The following is a 6,000-nucleotide window of genomic DNA, read 5'->3' as shown; positions in this document are numbered from 1 at the left end:
GCTTCTTCTGACACCTTAAGCTTAGAGGCCTTTAACAATCCCAACAACTGGGTTTTGTGTTGATGTTGTTGAGGAGAAAGAGAATTCCCCATAGCGAGGAGGAATAGGAAAATGAAGAAAAGAATGATAGAAAAGCTCCCGGCCCGAAGCCTGAAATCCCTTGAGAGAGCGTACGAGAATGCCCCACCGCTCCTGGGGCTATAGCAGCCCGAGATGAGAATGTCCGGGAAAGTTCCACCCACGGAAAAACCCCGCCACTCCTGGGGCTGTAAGAGCAGCCCGAAATGGACGCATCCTGTACTTACCACCTTCAGGGATTGAGTGTGAGGATGTCTACAGCACCCTCACACAAGGCACCATCTGTCGCAGCTGCGGCACTGCGGAGACAGTAAGCAATGCCACAACTCTTACAGAGAAGTGGGGCCAGGAGGTCACTCTGAGGAGCCGAACCCGGCTTCAGTCCCGGGAGTTTATTTATAGTCAGTACAGCAAGCAGTGAAGCAAATAACAGAACAATAGGCTTTGGGAAAACAAGCCGTGACAAGTCTCAACATGTTGGGGACAAGTCTCAACATGCTGGGCAGCATAGAGGCCTGTGGGGGCTGCAGTTGTCAATAGTGTAGCCATGTTTAAATGGCATATATCCCCACAAAGAAGGATTGTCACCTCTAGCCAACAGAGAGAGCACAGCACTACTGATACCCCAAATTTAGACTTCCAGCCTCTAGAACTGTGAGAAAATAAGTCACTGTTCTTTAAAGCCACCCACTTTGTGGTATTGTGTTATGAAAGGCCTAGGAAACTAGGCAATGTCTATTTTGCTTTAATCTTTTCTTTCAGTGAGATTGGTCATCAAACCAGCAAGCTTAAAACAAACACCATAAACAGAAAACTGGAATACCAGGACAGGTAAGGACATACTAAGATTGTGAATTGCTTTTTATAAAAATTAAATTTGCTGATATATCAAGACTGTATTAGTTTCCTAGGGCTGCCATAATAAAATACCACAAACTGGGTGGCTTATAAGAACAGAAATTTATTGTCTCACAGTTATGGAGGCACTGAGTCTGAGATCAGCTGTGTTAATTTTTTCTGAGATCTTGAGGGAAAATCTATTCCATGACTCTCTTCTAGCTTCTGGTAGCTCTGGGCCTTCTTTGGCTTGAAACTGTAGCATCAGGTGGCTTCCTTTCTCTGTCTGTCTCTCTGTGTTTCTTCTTCTCTTTTATAGACACGGTCATTAAATTGGGACTTACCACGCAGGAGTATCACCTCATGTAACTTAGCTCTTCAGACAGGGATTGGACTGGACTGTGGGACATAAAGTGATACTCGTGAGGAGTGTACCTCTTAGCTCAAGTAGATACAAGAGATTAAACGGGCAGCTTCTGTCCGGAGGTGAGATGGGAAGGTAGAGAGGGTTAAGAGCTGGTTGAATGGGCACAGGGAATCAAGGGTGGAAAGGAGGCGTGTGCTGTCACAGTATAAGGAGAGCAATTAGGATTACATAACAATGTATGCATGAATTTTTGTACAGGAGACTAACTTGAAATGTAAACTTCATCTAAACTACAATAATAAAAAAAAAAAAAAATAAGGTCATGTTCACGGGTACCAGGGTTTATGAATTCAACAAAAATTTTTGGAGGACACAATTTAATCCATAAAAAAAGACTATTAAGATAGGGTAAATTTTAAAGAGGAAACAAAGGGTTAATTTTGGAAACTGCAAACACGCAAGCAAAATCTTAATTCCTGAGAGAAAAATCTGGAATATCGTGTTAACTGTCTGATTTGTAAATCATGGTAAACATTTAAAACAATAAAATTTCTCCACAAATTAATCATGTCAAAATAATCTCATTTTATTTTTAAATTTTTATTTGATTGGCAGATTAGTATAATGTTGTAGGCATTGCTAAACTTTTCCTGAACACAAGCTACACTATGCAGTTTATGGTCTTCTGATGGTTTATATTATAAAATATTGGCTAAAATTAATATTATTCTATAAATTCCTTTCTGACTGAATAGTTTCCTAAATAATGATTAATGTGTTGATGTTTACTTGGCAGAAATATTGATAGGCCACGAAACTCTATCTTTGATCATATTTTTATGAACTTGATCTAACCTGCTTGGCATTTCTATCAGCAACTAAGATGAAAACAAAAGTGCATGCTTATCAAATTCTCAAGCAACACAAAATTAGATGACAGGTCTTAAGCACTGGCATTCAAAATCCAAATTGGAAATGATCTTTATAGCTGCAAATACCGTATAACCTCAAACTGATCAATTTAACATGTATTAATATGCACCTATTAATCTGTATATTGGTCCAATAAATTGTTTGCACAAGCATATGTTGACTATGACCAGAATTTGATAAAGTTCATGAGAAAATGATTTGGAAGTTTTAGTAGATTACAAATTTAGTATGTTTTAACACTGTAATGAGACTGTTAAAAAGGCTCACATAATGTCAGATAGAAAAATAGAATTCTGCTCAGAGATTAAATGCACATATTTTACTTTGCCTTGGAAACCCTACATCTGGAGTAGTTCAGCCCTGGCTGTGATATATTAACAAGGGGTTGACAAACTACAAATCTTTGAGGTACCAAAGCCAAGATGTAATTATACTACATCAAAAATGTTTGAAGAAACTGTTGATTTTAGCCTGGAGAAGTGCAAACTAGAAGACTAATTTAAGTATTGAATGTGCTGTCATGGGAAAGAGGAAATAAACCTGAAATGTGATATTCCATAGTATAAGATAAAGAAGGTGTTTGTTTATATGTTTGTATTTCATTTCCTAGGCTGCTGTAACAAATTAGCACAAAATGGGTGGGTTGAGACAACAGAAATGTATTGTTTCACAGTTCTGGAGGCTAGAAGTCTGAAATCAAGGTGTCAGCAGCATCATACTCTCACTAAAGGCTCTAGGAAAGAATGTTTACTTGACCCTTCCTACATTCTGATGGTTGCTGGCAATCCTTGACATTCATTGGCTTGCAGATGTATCACTCCAATGTTTGCCTTTGTCATCACATGGCATCTTCCCTGTGTGTCTTCACATGGTCTTTTTATAAAAAGACACCAGTCATTGAATTTAGGGCCCACTCTAATTAGGTGTGACCTCATCTTAACTAATTACATCTGCAAAGACCCAATTTCCAAATAAGGACATGTTCTGAAGTTCCAGGTGGACATGAATTTTGGGGGGACACTATTCAACCCAGTCCAGTTTGGTTTGTTGGTTTTTCAATTTTTTAAAAAAAGTTTGCTATTTTAAGGATAATTCTGTAAATTACTGTCTTAGTTTTCTTGTGCTACCATAACAAAATATACCACTAGTGGGTGGCTTTAGGGAACAGGAATTTATTTTTCACAATTTTTTTAGGCTAGAAGTCCAAATCAAGGCATCATTTTAGGGAAGAGTTCTTGTCAGTTCCCAGGAGTTCCTTGGCATTCCTTTGTGTTCTTTGGTGTCTGTCCCCTCCTGTATATGCCTGTGCCTATTCTGCTTTTTTTATAACCCAGAAGTGCTTACGTTTAGGACCCGCCCTACTCTAGAATGAACTTCTTAACATAACAAAAAAAAAAACCCTATTTCCCAACAGGGTCAATTTACAGTACAGGGACCAGGAATTCAACACATATTTTGGGCAACACAATTCAGTCCTTAACAATTCTCTTGCTGTCCACAATGGTAATAAGCCCATCATGAAATAGTGAACTTCTAGTCACTGGATGCATTCAACCAGAAGCTAAAATTCCTAAAAGAGTATCCAGCATGCAGAGATGAATTTCTGAATTTGACATTAGGGGAGAGGTAGAAATGAATTAAGAAATCTTTAGATCACTTTCACCATTCCATGAGTTTAATAAAGTAGATTTTACCTTCCAAATGTTCAGCTGAAATTGCTATGATGTGTAAAGATGAAAAAGTAAGGCAAGATTGCAAGATAAAAAGAAAAACTTCAGTTTTTCGGTTGTTCATAAGAAAATTGACTGCAAAAAACACGGAGACTTCTTGGCGATTCTATGGCAGACAGGTGATCCCCATGATTCCTTCTTCCTGGTGCTCATACCCTATATAAACCCCTCCCCTTAACTGTGGGTGGCACCTGTGATTTACTTCTAACAAATTGGTAAAAATAGAAATTTATTCTCTTACCGTTCTGGAGACCAGAAGTCTGAAATCAACAAATTTCTATTGTTTTAAGCCACCCCTGTTAACCAGTCACTGCAGAGTTGATTTTGACTCACAGCGACCAGAGTGAGTAGAACTGCCCCATAGGATTTCCAAGGAGCGGCTGGTGAATTTTGACTGCCAATGTTTTGGTTAGCAGCTGAGCTCTTAACCACTGCGCCATCAAGGCTCCTTTAAGCCACCCAATTCATGGTAATTTGTTACGGTAGCCACAAAAAACTAATATAAAAATGAATTTTGTCAACAACCTGAATGAGCTTGGAAGTGGTTTTTCCCTAGTTGGTTTCTTGAAGAGAACAAAGACTGGATGACATTTTGATTACAACCTGTGAGACCCTGAGTAGAGGGCCTGATTAATCTGTACCCAGACTTCTGACCTGTGGAAGTCATGAAATAATAAATGTGTGTTGTTTTAAACCTCTAAGTTTGATTCAATTTTTTTACATACCAATAGGAAACTAATACAAATGCTTTTGGTAGTTTTGTCACATGCCTATGTTGATTTCCTTTAAATCTACTATAAACGAAAGATTTACTTGATGCTTCCTCCCTCGTCAGTTCTCATTTCCATTAGTGGCACATATTTAAGGAATTAATTTAAAGCTAATTGTCCAATCACTGTACTCTGGGTCTAATTAGTACAAAGCTCTAACAAGTTACAGAAAATAACTAAATTACTATGACTTTGCTGTATATTAAATGAAGAGATTGTGGTTTCTTACACTTTTCTGTCATAACAGAAGGAATAATGTCATGATGTTGTCATCAGCCAAATTTTTAATTTTTTGAAACAAACTATAATTGAGCATATTTGTCTGATACCTCTCAGGAAAATTGGAGAATCCCAAAAATTTCTTGAGAATTACTAAAGACTCATCAGAAAGGAACATATGTTTAGTACAGCATTTTTAAAAGATCATTTTCCAGGTCACTAAAACAAAAAGAGAGGAATCATTGTAGAAGGAGCAGCAGGAGTAGATAAGTTTCACAATCATTTTCTTTTCTCTCCTTTTTTTTTTTTTTAGTGTTGAGTTTCCAGATTTAGAGATGGTGGTTGTTATCTGATTTTTCAGCATTATTCCATCAAGATGTTGGTGAATTACACTGACTTCTCTGACCGGGATCACAGCAGAGGGTTCTGGACAGAGCTGGAGAAGGATGTGGAGCATAATTCTAACCCACAAAAAAAGACCAGATTTACTGGCCTAAAGGAGACTGGAGAAGCCCCGAGAGTGTGGCCCCCAGACACCCTTTTAGCTCAGTGGTGAAGTTACGTCCGAGGCTGACTGTTCAACCTGGGAGTGGACAGCCCTATAAAACCAAATGACACTAACGAGGTACAAAAGTCCAGTGATAAGGGCCAGAAGGCAGAAGGGGACAAGGAAGCTGGTGATAGGGAACCCAAGGTTGAGTAAGGATATTGCTGATGTGTTGTGAGATTGTTAACCATTGTCATAGGGCAACATTTGTAGTAACTGTTAAATGAGAAACTATTTTGTTCTGTAAGCCTTCATCTTAGCGAGAATAACAGCACAATTGGAAGAGCGTAGTCAATGTCACTGAACTGTGCATGTAGAAATTTTTGAAATGGTGTATCTTTGGCTATGTGTATTTTCACCAAAAAAAAAAAAAGGTTGAGAAGTTAGAGGGTTGATATGTTGTGGGGTTGTTAACCAATGTCATAAAACAACATGTGTACTTCTGTTTCATGAGAAACTATTTGTTCTGTAAGCCTTCACCTGAAGTACAATAAAAAACTAACTAAATAAATAAATAAA

This window comes from Trichechus manatus, unplaced genomic scaffold, assembly GCF_000243295.1.
Source record: "Trichechus manatus latirostris isolate Lorelei unplaced genomic scaffold, TriManLat1.0 scaffold00009, whole genome shotgun sequence".
In the NCBI taxonomy this organism is placed as follows: Eukaryota; Metazoa; Chordata; class Mammalia; order Sirenia; family Trichechidae; genus Trichechus; species Trichechus manatus.
The sequence above is the reverse complement of the archived record's forward strand: the minus strand, read 5'-3'. Positions refer to the sequence as shown.